General features: G+C 49.8%; 1 protein-coding gene across 1 annotated transcript in view; it reads right to left on the bottom strand.

Moving 5' to 3' along the window:
* Positions 1-15154, bottom strand: part of LOC140411554 (uncharacterized) — a 245207-nt gene that overhangs the window by 203370 nt on the left and 26683 nt on the right. The window lies entirely within an intron of this gene.

Here is a 15154-nt window from a genome sequence, read left to right as displayed (position 1 = left end):
CTGCAGTGGGAATGTCATTGTATTGGGAATACAGTGAGGGTGGTGCAGTGGGAATGTCACTGGATTGGGAATACAGTGAGGGAGTGAATGTCACTGGATTGGGAATACAGTGAGGGTGGTGCAGTGGGAATGTACTGGATTGGGAATACAGTGAGGATGGTGCAGTGGGAATGTCACTGGATTGGGAATACAGTGAGGGTGGGAATGTCACTGGATTAGGAATACAGTGAGGGTGGTGCAGTGGGAATGTCACTGGATTGGGAATACAGTGAGGGAGGGTATGTCACTGGATTGGGAATACAGTGAGGGTGGTGCAGTGGGAAATTCACTGGATTGGGAATACAGTGAGGGAGGGTATGTCACTGGATTGGGAATACAGTGATTGTGGGAATGTAACTGGATTGGGAATACAGTGAGAGTGGTGCAGTGGGAATGCCACTGGACTGGGAATACAGTGAGGGTGGTGCAGTGGGAAATTCACTGGATTGGGAATACAGTGAGTGTGCTGCAGTGGGAATGTCATTGTATTGGGAATACAGTGAGGGTGGTGCAGTGGGAATGTCACTGGATTGGGAATACAGTGAGGGAGTGAATGTCACTGGATTGGGAATACAGTGAGGGTGGTGCAGTGGGAATGTACTGGATTGGGAATACAGTGAGGATGGTGCAGTGGGAATGTCACTGGATTGGGAATACAGTGAGGGTGGGAATGTCACTGGATTAGGAATACAGTGAGGGTGGTGCAGTGGGAATGTCACTGGATTGGGAATACAGTGAGGGAGGGTATGTCACTGGATTGGGAATACAGTGAGGGTGGTGCAGTGGGAAATTCACTGGATTGGGAATACAGTGAGGGAGGGTATGTCACTGGATTGGGAATACAGTGATTGTGGGAATGTAACTGGATTGGGAATACAGTGAGAGTGGTGCAGTGGGAATGCCACTGGACTGGGAATACAGTGAGGGTGGTGCAGTGGGAAATTCACTGGATTGGGAATACAGTGAGTGTGCTGTAGTGGGAATGTCATTGTATTGGGAATACAGTGAGGGTGGTGCAGTGGGAATGTCACTGGATTGGGAATACAGTGAGGGAGTGAATGTCACTGGATTGGGAATACAGTGAGGGTGGTGCAGTGGGAATGTACTGGATTGGGAATACAGTGAGGATGGTGCAGTGGGAATGTCACTGGATTGGGAATACAGTGAGGGTGGGAATGTCACTGGATTAGGAATACAGTGAGGGTGGTGCAGTGGGAATGTCACTGGATTGGGAATACAGTGAGGGAGGGTATGTCACTGGATTGGGAATACAGTGAGGGTGGTGCAGTGGGAAATTCACTGGATTGGGAATACAGTGAGGGAGGGTATGTCACTGGATTGGGAATACAGTGATTGTGGGAATGTAACTGGATTGGGAATACAGTGAGAGTGGTGCAGTGGGAATGCCACTGGATTGGGAATACAGTGAGGGTGGTGCAGTGGGAAATTCACTGGATTGGGAATACAGTGAGTGTGCTGCAGTGGGAATGTCATTGTATTGGGAATACAGTGAGGGTGGTGCAGTGGGAATGTCACTGGATTGGGAATACAGTGAGGGAGTGAATGTCACTGGATTGGGAATACAGTGAGGGTGGTGCAGTGGGAATGTACTGGATTGGGAATACAGTGAGGATGGTGCAGTGGGAATGTCACTGGATTGGGAATACAGTGAGGGAGTGAATGTCACTGGATTGGGAATACAGTGAGGGTGGTGCAGTGGGAATGTACTGGATTGGGAATACAGTGAGGATGGTGCAGTGGGAATGTCACTGGATTGGGAAAACGGTGAAGGTGGGAATGTCACTGGATTGGGAATACAGCGAGAGTGATGCAGTGGGAAAGTCACTGGATTGGGAATACAGTGAGGGTGGGAATGTCACTGGATTTGGAATACAGTGAGACTGGTGCAGTGGGAATGTCACTGGATTGGGAATACAGTGAGGGTGGTGCAGTGGGAATGTCACTGGATTGGAAATCAGTGAGGCTGGAGCAGTGGGAATGTCACTGGATTGGGAATTCAGTGAGGGTGCTGCAGTGGGAATGTCACTGGATTGGGAATACAGTGAGGGTTGGAATGTCACTGGATTGGGATTACAGTGAGACTGGTGCAGTGGGAATGTCACTGGATTGGGAATACAGTGAGGGGGAACAGTGGGGATGTCACTGGATTGGGAAAACAGTGAGGGTGGGAATGCCACTGGAATGGGAATGCAGTGAGGGTGGTGCAGTGGGAATGTCACTGGATTGGGAATACAGTGAGGGTGGGAATGTCACTGGATTAGGAATACAGTGAGGGTGGTGCAGTGGGAATGTCACTGGATTGGGAATACAGTGAGGGAGGGTATGTCACTGGATTGGGAATACAGTGAGGGTGGTGCAGTGGGAAATTCACTGGATTGGGAATACAGTGATGGAGGGTATGTCACTGGATTGGGAATACAGTGATTGTGGGAATGTTACTGGATTGGGAATACAGTGAGAGTGGTGCAGTGGGAATGCCACTGGATTGGGAATACAGTGAGGGTGGTGCAGTGGGAAATTCACTGGATTGGGAATACAGTGAGTGTGCTGCAGTGGGAATGTCATTGTATTGGGAATACAGTGAGGGTGGTGCAGTGGGAATGTCACTGGATTGGGAATACAGTGAGGGAGTGAATGTCACTGGATTGGGAATACAGTGAGGGTGGTGCAGTGGGAATGTACTGGATTGGGAATACAGTGAGGATGGTGCAGTGGGAATGTCACTGGATTGGGAATACAGTGAGGGAGTGAATGTCACTGGATTGGGAATACAGTGAGGGTGGTGCAGTGGGAATGTACTGGATTGGGAATACAGTGAGGATGGTGCAGTGGGAATGTCACTGGATTGGGAAAACGGTGAAGGTGGGAATGTCACTGGATTGGGAATACAGCGAGAGTGATGCAGTGGGAAAGTCACTGGATTGGGAATACAGTGAGGGTGGGAATGTCACTGGATTTGGAATACAGTGAGACTGGTGCAGTGGGAATGTCACTGGATTGGGAATACAGTGAGGGTGGTGCAGTGGGAATGTCACTGGATTGGAAATACAGTGAGGGAGGGTATGTCACTGGATTGGGAATACAGTGAGGGTGGTGCAGTGGGAAATTCACTGGATTGGGAATACAGTGAGGGAGGGTATGTCACTGGATTGGGAATACAGTGATTGTGGGAATGTAACTGGATTGGGAATACAGTGAGAGTGGTGCAGTGGGAATGCCACTGGATTGGGAATACAGTGAGGGTGGTGCAGTGGGAAATTCACTGGATTGGGAATACAGTGAGTGTGCTGCAGTGGGAATGTCATTGTATTGGGAATACAGTGAGGGTGGTGCAGTGGGAATGTCACTGGATTGGGAATACAGTGAGGGAGTGAATGTCACTGGATTGGGAATACAGTGAGGGTGGTGCAGTGGGAATGTACTGGATTGGGAATACAGTGAGGATGGTGCAGTGGGAATGTCACTGGATTGGGAATACAGTGAGGGAGTGAATGTCACTGGATTGGGAATACAGTGAGGGTGGTGCAGTGGGAATGTACTGGATTGGGAATACAGTGAGGATGGTGCAGTGGGAATGTCACTGGATTGGGAAAACGGTGAAGGTGGGAATGTCACTGGATTGGGAATACAGCGAGAGTGATGCAGTGGGAAAGTCACTGGATTGGGAATACAGTGAGGGTGGGAATGTCACTGGATTTGGAATACAGTGAGACTGGTGCAGTGGGAATGTCACTGGATTGGGAATACAGTGAGGGTGGTGCAGTGGGAATGTCACTGGATTGGAAATCAGTGAGGCTGGAGCAGTGGGAATGTCACTGGATTGGGAATTCAGTGAGGGTGCTGCAGTGGGAATGTCACTGGATTGGGAATACAGTGAGGGTTGGAATGTCACTGGATTGGGATTACAGTGAGACTGGTGCAGTGGGAATGTCACTGGATTGGGAATACAGTGAGGGGGAACAGTGGGGATGTCACTGGATTGGGAAAACAGTGAGGGTGGGAATGTCACTGGATTGGGAATACAGTGAGGGTGGTGCAGTGGGAATGTCACTGGATTGGGAATACAGTGAGGGTGGGAATGTCACTGGATTAGGAATACAGTGAGGGTGGTGCAGTGGGAATGTCACTGGATTGGGAATACAGTGAGGGAGGGTATGTCACTGGATTGGGAATACAGTGAGGGTGGTGCAGTGGGAAATTCACTGGATTGGGAATACAGTGATGGAGGGTATGTCACTGGATTGGGAATACAGTGATTGTGGGAATGTTACTGGATTGGGAATACAGTGAGAGTGGTGCAGTGGGAATGCCACTGGATTGGGAATACAGTGAGGGTGGTGCAGTGGGAAATTCACTGGATTGGGAATACAGTGAGTGTGCTGCAGTGGGAATGTCATTGTATTGGGAATACAGTGAGGGTGGTGCAGTGGGAATGTCACTGGATTGGGAATACAGTGAGGGAGTGAATGTCACTGGATTGGGAATACAGTGAGGGTGGTGCAGTGGGAATGTACTGGATTGGGAATACAGTGAGGATGGTGCAGTGGGAATGTCACTGGATTGGGAATACAGTGAGGGAGTGAATGTCACTGGATTGGGAATACAGTGAGGGTGGTGCAGTGGGAATGTACTGGATTGGGAATACAGTGAGGATGGTGCAGTGGGAATGTCACTGGATTGGGAAAACGGTGAAGGTGGGAATGTCACTGGATTGGGAATACAGCGAGAGTGATGCAGTGGGAAAGTCACTGGATTGGGAATACAGTGAGGGTGGGAATGTCACTGGATTTGGAATACAGTGAGACTGGTGCAGTGGGAATGTCACTGGATTGGGAATACAGTGAGGGTGGTGCAGTGGGAATGTCACTGGATTGGAAATCAGTGAGGCTGGAGCAGTGGGAATGTCACTGGATTGGGAATTCAGTGAGGGTGCTGCAGTGGGAATGTCACTGGATTGGGAATACAGTGAGGGTTGGAATGTCACTGGATTGGGATTACAGTGAGACTGGTGCAGTGGGAATGTCACTGGATTGGGAATACAGTGAGGGGGAACAGTGGGGATGTCACTGGATTGGGAAAACAGTGAGGGTGGGAATGTCACTGGATTGGGAATACAGTGAGGGTGGTGCAGTGGGAATGTCACTGGATTGGGAATACAGTGAGGGTGGGAATGTCACTGGATTAGGAATACAGTGAGGGTGGTGCAGTGGGAATGTCACTGGATTGGGAATACAGTGAGGGAGGGTATGTCACTGGATTGGGAATACAGTGAGGGTGGTGCAGTGGGAAATTCACTGGATTGAGAATACAGTGAGGGAGGCTATGTCACTGGATTGGGAATACAGTGATTGTGGGAATGTAACTGGATTGGGAATACAGTGAGAGTGGTGCAGTGGGAATGCCACTGGATTGGGAATACAGTGAGGGTGGTGCAGTGGGAAATTCACTGGATTGGGAATACAGTGAGTGTGCTGCAGTGGGAATGTCATTGTATTGGGAATACAGTGAGGGTGGTGCAGTGGGAATGTCACTGGATTGGGAATACAGTGAGGGAGTGAATGTCACTGGATTGGGAATACAGTGAGGGTGGTGCAGTGGGAATGTACTGGATTGGGAATACAGTGAGGATGGTGCAGTGGGAATGTCACTGGATTGGGAATACAGTGAGGGAGTGAATGTCACTGGATTGGGAATACAGTGAGGGTGGTGCAGTGGGAATGTACTGGATTGGGAATACAGTGAGGATGGTGCAGTGGGAATGTCACTGGATTGGGAAAACGGTGAAGGTGGGAATGTCACTGGATTGGGAATACAGCGAGAGTGATGCAGTGGGAAAGTCACTGGATTGGGAATACAGTGAGGGTGGTAATGTCACTGGATTTGGAATACAGTGAGACTGGTGCAGTGGGAATGTCACTGGATTGGGAATACAGTGAGGGTGGTGCAGTGGGAATGTCACTGGATTGGAAATCAGTGAGGCTGGAGCAGTGGGAATGTCACTGGATTGGGAATTCAGTGAGGGTGCTGCAGTGGGAATGTCACTGGATTGGGAATACAGTGAGGGTTGGAATGTCACTGGATTGGGATTACAGTGAGACTGGTGCAGTGGGAATGTCACTGGATTGGGAATACAGTGAGGGGGAAAAGTGGGGATGTCACTGGATTGGGAAAACAGTGAGGGTGGGAATGTCACTGGATTGGGAATACAGTGAGGGTGGTGCAGTGGGAATGTCACTGGATTGGGAATACAGTGAGGGTGGGAATGTCACTGGATTAGGAATACAGTGAGGGTGGTGCAGTGGGAATGTCACTGGATTGGGAATACAGTGAGGGTGGTGCAGTGGGAAATTCACTGGATTGGGAATACAGTGAGTGTGCTGCAGTGGGAATGTCATTGTATTGGGAATACAGTGAGGGTGGTGCAGTGGGAATGTCACTGGATTGGGAATACAGTGAGGGAGTGAATGTCACTGGATTGGGAATACAGTGAGGGTGGTGCAGTGGGAATGTACTGGATTGGGAATACAGTGAGGATGGTGCAGTGGGAATGTCACTGGATTGGGAATACAGTGAGGGTGGGAATGTCACTGGATTAGGAATACAGTGAGGGTGGTGCAGTGGGAATGTCACTGGATTGGGAATACAGTGAGGGAGGGTATGTCACTGGATTGGGAATACAGTGAGGGTGGTGCAGTGGGAAATTCACTGGATTGGGAATACAGTGAGGGAGGGTATGTCACTGGATTGGGAATACAGTGATTGTGGGAATGTAACTGGATTGGGAATACAGTGAGAGTGGTGCAGTGGGAATGCCACTGGACTGGGAATACAGTGAGGGTGGTGCAGTGGGAAATTCACTGGATTGGGAATACAGTGAGTGTGCTGCAGTGGGAATGTCATTGTATTGGGAATACAGTGAGGGTGGTGCAGTGGGAATGTCACTGGATTGGGAATACAGTGAGGGAGTGAATGTCACTGGATTGGGAATACAGTGAGGGTGGTGCAGTGGGAATGTACTGGATTGGGAATACAGTGAGGATGGTGCAGTGGGAATGTCACTGGATTGGGAATACAGTGAGGGTGGGAATGTCACTGGATTAGGAATACAGTGAGGGTGGTGCAGTGGGAATGTCACTGGATTGGGAATACAGTGAGGGAGGGTATGTCACTGGATTGGGAATACAGTGAGGGTGGTGCAGTGGGAAATTCACTGGATTGGGAATACAGTGAGGGAGGGTATGTCACTGGATTGGGAATACAGTGATTGTGGGAATGTAACTGGATTGGGAATACAGTGAGAGTGGTGCAGTGGGAATGCCACTGGACTGGGAATACAGTGAGGGTGGTGCAGTGGGAAATTCACTGGATTGGGAATACAGTGAGTGTGCTGTAGTGGGAATGTCATTGTATTGGGAATACAGTGAGGGTGGTGCAGTGGGAATGTCACTGGATTGGGAATACAGTGAGGGAGTGAATGTCACTGGATTGGGAATACAGTGAGGGTGGTGCAGTGGGAATGTACTGGATTGGGAATACAGTGAGGATGGTGCAGTGGGAATGTCACTGGATTGGGAATACAGTGAGGGTGGGAATGTCACTGGATTAGGAATACAGTGAGGGTGGTGCAGTGGGAATGTCACTGGATTGGGAATACAGTGAGGGAGGGTATGTCACTGGATTGGGAATACAGTGAGGGTGGTGCAGTGGGAAATTCACTGGATTGGGAATACAGTGAGGGAGGGTATGTCACTGGATTGGGAATACAGTGATTGTGGGAATGTAACTGGATTGGGAATACAGTGAGAGTGGTGCAGTGGGAATGCCACTGGATTGGGAATACAGTGAGGGTGGTGCAGTGGGAAATTCACTGGATTGGGAATACAGTGAGTGTGCTGCAGTGGGAATGTCATTGTATTGGGAATACAGTGAGGGTGGTGCAGTGGGAATGTCACTGGATTGGGAATACAGTGAGGGAGTGAATGTCACTGGATTGGGAATACAGTGAGGGTGGTGCATTGGGAATGTACTGGATTGGGAATACAGTGAGGATGGTGCAGTGGGAATGTCACTGGATTGGGAATACAGTGAGGGAGTGAATGTCACTGGATTGGGAATACAGTGAGGGTGGTGCAGTGGGAATGTACTGGATTGGGAATACAGTGAGGATGGTGCAGTGGGAATGTCACTGGATTGGGAAAACGGTGAAGGTGGGAATGTCACTGGATTGGGAATACAGCGAGAGTGATGCAGTGGGAAAGTCACTGGATTGGGAATACAGTGAGGGTGGGAATGTCACTGGATTTGGAATACAGTGAGACTGGTGCAGTGGGAATGTCACTGGATTGGGAATACAGTGAGGGTGGTGCAGTGGGAATGTCACTGGATTGGAAATCAGTGAGGCTGGAGCAGTGGGAATGTCACTGGATTGGGAATTCAGTGAGGGTGCTGCAGTGGGAATGTCACTGGATTGGGAATACAGTGAGGGTTGGAATGTCACTGGATTGGGATTACAGTGAGACTGGTGCAGTGGGAATGTCACTGGATTGGGAATACAGTGAGGGGGAACAGTGGGGATGTCACTGGATTGGGAAAACAGTGAGGGTGGGAATGTCACTGGATTGGGAATACAGTGAGGGTGGTGCAGTGGGAATGTCACTGGATTGGGAATACAGTGAGGGTGGGAATGTCACTGGATTAGGAATACAGTGAGGGTGGTGCAGTGGGAATGTCACTGGATTGGGAATACAGTGAGGGAGGGTATGTCACTGGATTGGGAATACAGTGAGGGTGGTGCAGTGGGAAATTCACTGGATTGGGAATACAGTGATGGAGGGTATGTCACTGGATTGGGAATACAGTGATTGTGGGAATGTTACTGGATTGGGAATACAGTGAGAGTGGTGCAGTGGGAATGCCACTGGATTGGGAATACAGTGAGGGTGGTGCAGTGGGAAATTCACTGGATTGGGAATACAGTGAGTGTGCTGCAGTGGGAATGTCATTGTATTGGGAATACAGTGAGGGTGGTGCAGTGGGAATGTCACTGGATTGGGAATACAGTGAGGGAGTGAATGTCACTGGATTGGGAATACAGTGAGGGTGGTGCAGTGGGAATGTACTGGATTGGGAATACAGTGAGGATGGTGCAGTGGGAATGTCACTGGATTGGGAATACAGTGAGGGAGTGAATGTCACTGGATTGGGAATACAGTGAGGGTGGTGCAGTGGGAATGTACTGGATTGGGAATACAGTGAGGATGGTGCAGTGGGAATGTCACTGGATTGGGAAAACGGTGAAGGTGGGAATGTCACTGGATTGGGAATACAGCGAGAGTGATGCAGTGGGAAAGTCACTGGATTGGGAATACAGTGAGGGTGGGAATGTCACTGGATTTGGAATACAGTGAGACTGGTGCAGTGGGAATGTCACTGGATTGGGAATATAGTGAGGGTGGTGCAGTGGGAATGTCACTGGATTGGAAATCAGTGAGGCTGGAGCAGTGGGAATGTCACTGGATTGGGAATTCAGTGAGGGTGCTGCAGTGGGAATGTCACTGGATTGGGAATACAGTGAGGGTTGGAATGTCACTGGATTGGGATTACAGTGAGACTGGTGCAGTGGGAATGTCACTGGATTGGGAATACAGTGAGGGGGAACAGTGGGGATGTCACTGGATTGGGAAAACAGTGAGGGTGGGAATGTCACTGGATTGGGAATACAGTGAGGGTGGTGCAGTGGGAATGTCACTGGATTGGGAATACAGTGAGGGTGGGAATGTCACTGGATTAGGAATACAGTGAGGGTGGTGCAGTGGGAATGTCACTGGATTGGGAATACAGTGAGGGAGGGTATGTCACTGGATTGGGAATACAGTGAGGGTGGTGCAGTGGGAAATTCACTGGATTGAGAATACAGTGAGGGAGGCTATGTCACTGGATTGGGAATACAGTGAGAGTGGTGCAGTGGGAATGCCACTGGATTGGGAATACAGTGAGGGTGGTGCAGTGGGAATGCCACTGGATTGGGAATACAGTGAGGGTGGTGCAGTGGGAAATTCACTGGATTGGGAATACAGTGAGTGTGCTGCAGTGGGAATGTCATTGTATTGGGAATACAGTGAGGGTGGTGCAGTGGGAATGTCACTGGATTGGGAATACAGTGAGGGAGTGAATGTCACTGGATTGGGAATACAGTGAGGGTGGTGCAGTGGGAATGTACTGGATTGGGAATACAGTGAGGATGGTGCAGTGGGAATGTCACTGGATTGGGAATACAGTGAGGGAGTGAATGTCACTGGATTGGGAATACAGTGAGGGTGGTGCAGTGGGAATGTACTGGATTGGGAATACAGTGAGGATGGTGCAGTGGGAATGTCACTGGATTGGGAAAACGGTGAATGTGGGAATGTCACTGGATTGGGAATACAGCGAGAGTGATGCAGTGGGAAAGTCACTGGATTGGGAATACAGTGAGGGTGGTAATGTCACTGGATTTGGAATACAGTGAGACTGGTGCAGTGGGAATGTCACTGGATTGGGAATACAGTGAGGGTGGTGCAGTGGGAATGTCACTGGATTGGAAATCAGTGAGGCTGGAGCAGTGGGAATGTCACTGGATTGGGAATTCAGTGAGGGTGCTGCAGTGGGAATGTCACTGGATTGGGAATACAGTGAGGGTTGGAATGTCACTGGATTGGGATTACAGTGAGACTGGTGCAGTGGGAATGTCACTGGATTGGGAATACAGTGAGGGGGAAAAGTGGGGATGTCACTGGATTGGGAAAACAGTGAGGGTGGGAATGTCACTGGATTGGGAATACAGTGAGGGTGGTGCAGTGGGAATGTCACTGGATTGGGAATACAGTGAGGGTGGGAATGTCACTGGATTAGGAATACAGTGAGGGTGGTGCAGTGGGAATGTCACTGGATTGGGAATACAGTGAGGGTGGTGCAGTGGGAAATTCACTGGATTGGGAATACAGTGAGGGAGGGTATGTCACTGGATTGGGAATACAGTGATTGTGGGAATGTAACTGGATTGGGAATACAGTGAGAGTGATGCAGTGGGAAAGTCACTGGATTGGGAATACAGTGAGGGTGGGAATGTCACTGGATTTGGAATACAGTGAGACTGGTGCAGTGGGAATGTCACTGGATTGGGAATACAGTGAGGGTGGTGCAGTGGGAATGTCACTGGATTGGAAATCAGTGAGGCTGGAGCAGTGGGAATGTCACTGGATTGGGAATTCAGTGAGGGTGCTGCAGTGGGAATGTCACTGGATTGGGAATACAGTGAGGGTTGGAATGTCACTGGATTGCGATTACAGTGAGACTGGTGCAGTGGGAATGTCACTGGATTGGTAATACAGTGAGGGGGAAAAGTGGGGATGTCACTGGATTGGGAAAACAGTGAGGGTGGGAATGTCACTGGATTGGGAATACAGTGAGGGTGGTGCAGTGGGAATGTCACTGGATTGGGAATACAGTGAGGGTGGGAATGTCACTGGATTAGGAATACAGTGAGGGTGGTGCAGTGGGAATGTCACTGGATTGGGAATACAGTGAGGGTGGTGCAGTGGGAAATTCACTGGATTGGGAATACAGTGAGGGAGGGTATGTCACTGGATTGGGAATACAGTGATTGTGGGAATGTAACTGGATTGGGAATACAGTGAGAGTGGTGCAGTGGGAATGCCACTGGATTGGGAATACAGTGAGGGTGGTGCAGTGGGAAATTCACTGGATTGGGAATACAGTGAGTGTGCTGCAGTGGGAATGTCATTGTATTGGGAATACAGTGAGGGTGGTGCAGTGGGAATGTCACTGGATTGGGAATACAGTGAGGGAGTGAATGTCACTGGATTGGGAATACAGTGAGGGTGGTGCAGTGGGAATGTACTGGATTGGGAATACAGTGAGGATGGTGCAGTGGGAATGTCACTGGATTGGGAATACAGTGAGGGAGTGAATGTCACTGGATTGGGAATACAGTGAGGGTGGTGCAGTGGGAATGTACTGGATTGGGAATACAGTGAGGATGGTGCAGTGGGAATGTCACTGGATTGGGAAAACGGTGAAGGTGGGAATGTCACTGGATTGGGAATACAGCGAGAGTGATGCAGTGGGAAAGTCACTGGATTGGGAATACAGTGAGGGTGGGAATGTCACTGGATTTGGAATACAGTGAGACTGGTGCAGTGGGAATGTCACTGGATTGGGAATACAGTGAGGGTGGTGCAGTGGGAATGTCACTGGATTGGAAATCAGTGAGGCTGGAGCAGTGGGAATGTCACTGGATTGGGAATTCAGTGAGGGTGCTGCAGTGGGAATGTCACTGGATTGGGAATACAGTGAGGGTTGGAATGTCACTGGATTGGGATTACAGTGAGACTGGTGCAGTGGGAATGTCACTGGATTGGGAATACAGTGAGGGGGAACAGTGGGGATGTCACTGGATTGGGAAAACAGTGAGGGTGGGAATGTCACTGGATTGGGAATACAGTGAGGGTGGTGCAGTGGGAATGTCACTGGATTGGGTATACAGTGAAGGTGGGAATGTCACTGGATTAGGAATACAGTGAGGGTGGTGCAGTGGGAATGTCACTGGATTGGGAATACAGTGAGGGAGGGTATGTCACTGGATTGGGAATACAGTGAGGGTGGTGCAGTGGGATATTCACTGGATTGGGAATACAGTGAGGGAGGGTATGTCACTGGATTGGGAATACAGTGATTGTGGGAATGTAACTGGATTGGGAATACAGTGAGAGTGGTGCAGTGGGAATGCCACTGGATTGGGAATACAGTGAGGGTGGTGCAGTGGGAAATTCACTGGATTGGGAATACAGTGAGTGTGCTGCAGTGGGAATGTCACTGGATTGGGAATACAGTGAGGGAGTGAATGTCACTGGATTGGGAATACAGTGAGGGTGGTGCAGTGGGAATGTACTGGATTGGGAATACAGTGAGGATGGTGCAGTGGGAATGTCACTGGATTGGGAATACAGTGAGGGAGTGAATGTCACTGGATTGGGAATACAGTGAGGGTGGTGCAGTGGGAATGTACTGGATTGGGAATACAGTGAGGATGGTGCAGTGGGAATGTCACTGGATTGGGAAAACGGTGAAGGTGGGAATGTCACTGGATTGGGAATACAGCGAGAGTGATGCAGTGGGAAAGTCACTGGATTGGGAATACAGTGAGGGTGGGAATGTCACTGGATTTGGAATACAGTGAGACTGGTGCAGTGGGAATGTCACTGGATTGGGAATACAGTGAGGGTGGCGCAGTGGGAATGTCACTGGATTGGAAATCAGTGAGGCTGGAGCAGTGGGAATGTCACTGGATTGGGAATTCAGTGAGGGTGCTGCAGTGGGAATGTCACTGGATTGGGAATACAGTGAGGGTTGGAATGTCACTGGATTGGGATTACAGTGAGACTGGTGCAGTGGGAATGTCACTGGATTGGGAATACAGTGAGGGGGAACAGTGGGGATGTCACTGGATTGGGAAAACAGTGAGGGTGGGAATGTCACTGGATTGGGAATACAGTGAGGGTGGTGCAGTGGGAATGTCACTGGATTGGGAATACAGTGAGGGTGGGAATGTCACTGGATTAGGAATACAGTGAGGGTGGTGCAGTGGGAATGTCACTGGATTGGGAATACAGTGAGGGAGGGTATGTCACTGGATTGGGAATACAGTGAGGGTGGTGCAGTGGGAAATTCACTGGATTGGGAATACAGTGAGGGAGGGTATGTCACTGGATTGGGAATACAGTGATTGTGGGAATGTAACTGGATTGGGAATACAGTGAGAGTGGTGCAGTGGGAATGCCACTGGATTGGGAATACAGTGAGGGTGGTGCAGTGGGAAATTCACTGGATTGGGAATACAGTGAGTGTGCTGCAGTGGGAATGTCATTGTATTGGGAATACAGTGAGGGTGGTGCAGTGGGAATGTCACTGGATTGGGAATACAATGAGGGAGTGAATGTCACTGGATTGGGAATACAGTGAGGGTGGTGCAGTGGGAATGTACTGGATTGGGAATACAGTGAGGATGGTGCAGTGGGAATGTCACTGGATTGGGAATACAGTGAGGGAGTGAATGTCACTGGATTGGGAATACAGTGAGGGTGGTGCAGTGGGAATGTACTGGATTGGGAATACAGTGAGGATGGTGCAGTGGGAATGTCACTGGATTGGGAAAACGGTGAAGGTGGGAATGTCACTGGATTGGGAATACAGCGAGAGTGATGCAGTGGGAACGTCACTGGATTGGGAATACAGTGAGGGTGGGAATGTCACTGGATTTGGAATACAGTGAGACTGGTGCAGTGGGAATGTCACTGGATTGGGAATACAGTGAGGGTGGTGCAGTGGGAATGTCACTGGATTGGAAATCAGTGAGGCTGGAGCAGTGGGAATGTCACTGGATTGGGAATTCAGTGAGGGTGCTGCAGTGGGAATGTCACTGGATTGGGAATACAGTGAGGGTTGGAATGTCACTGGATTGGGATTACAGTGAGACTGGTGCAGTGGGAATGTCACTGAATTGGGAATACAGTGAGGGGGAACAGTGGGGATGTCACTGGATTGGGAAAACAGTGAGGGTGGGAATGTCACTGGATTGGGAATACAGTGAGGGTGGTGCAGTGGGAATGTCACTGGATTGGGAATACAGTGAGGGTGGGAATGTCACTGGATTAGGAATACAGTGAGGGTGGTGCAGTGGGAATGTCACTGGATTGGGAATGCAGTGAGGGAGGTGCAGTGGGAATGTCACTGGATTGGGAATACAGTGAGGGAGTTGCTGTGGGAATATCACTGGATTGAGAATACAGTGAGGATGGGAATGTCACTGGATTGGGAATACAGTGAGGGTGGTGTAGTGGGAATGTCACTGGATGGAGAATACAGTGAGGGAGGTGCAGTGGGAATGTCACTGGATTGGGAATACAGTGAGGGTGGTGCAGTGGGAATGTCAGTGGAATGGGAGTACAGTGAGGGTGGGAATGTCACTGGATTGGGAATACAGTGAGGGTGGTGCAGTGGGAATGTCACTGGATTGGGAATACAGTGAGGGTGGGAA

The sequence above is a fragment of the Scyliorhinus torazame genome, chromosome 4, assembly GCF_047496885.1.
Source record: "Scyliorhinus torazame isolate Kashiwa2021f chromosome 4, sScyTor2.1, whole genome shotgun sequence".
NCBI classification, from domain to species: Eukaryota; Metazoa; Chordata; class Chondrichthyes; order Carcharhiniformes; family Scyliorhinidae; genus Scyliorhinus; species Scyliorhinus torazame.
The sequence above is the reverse complement of the archived record's forward strand: the minus strand, read 5'-3'. Positions and strand labels throughout refer to the sequence as shown.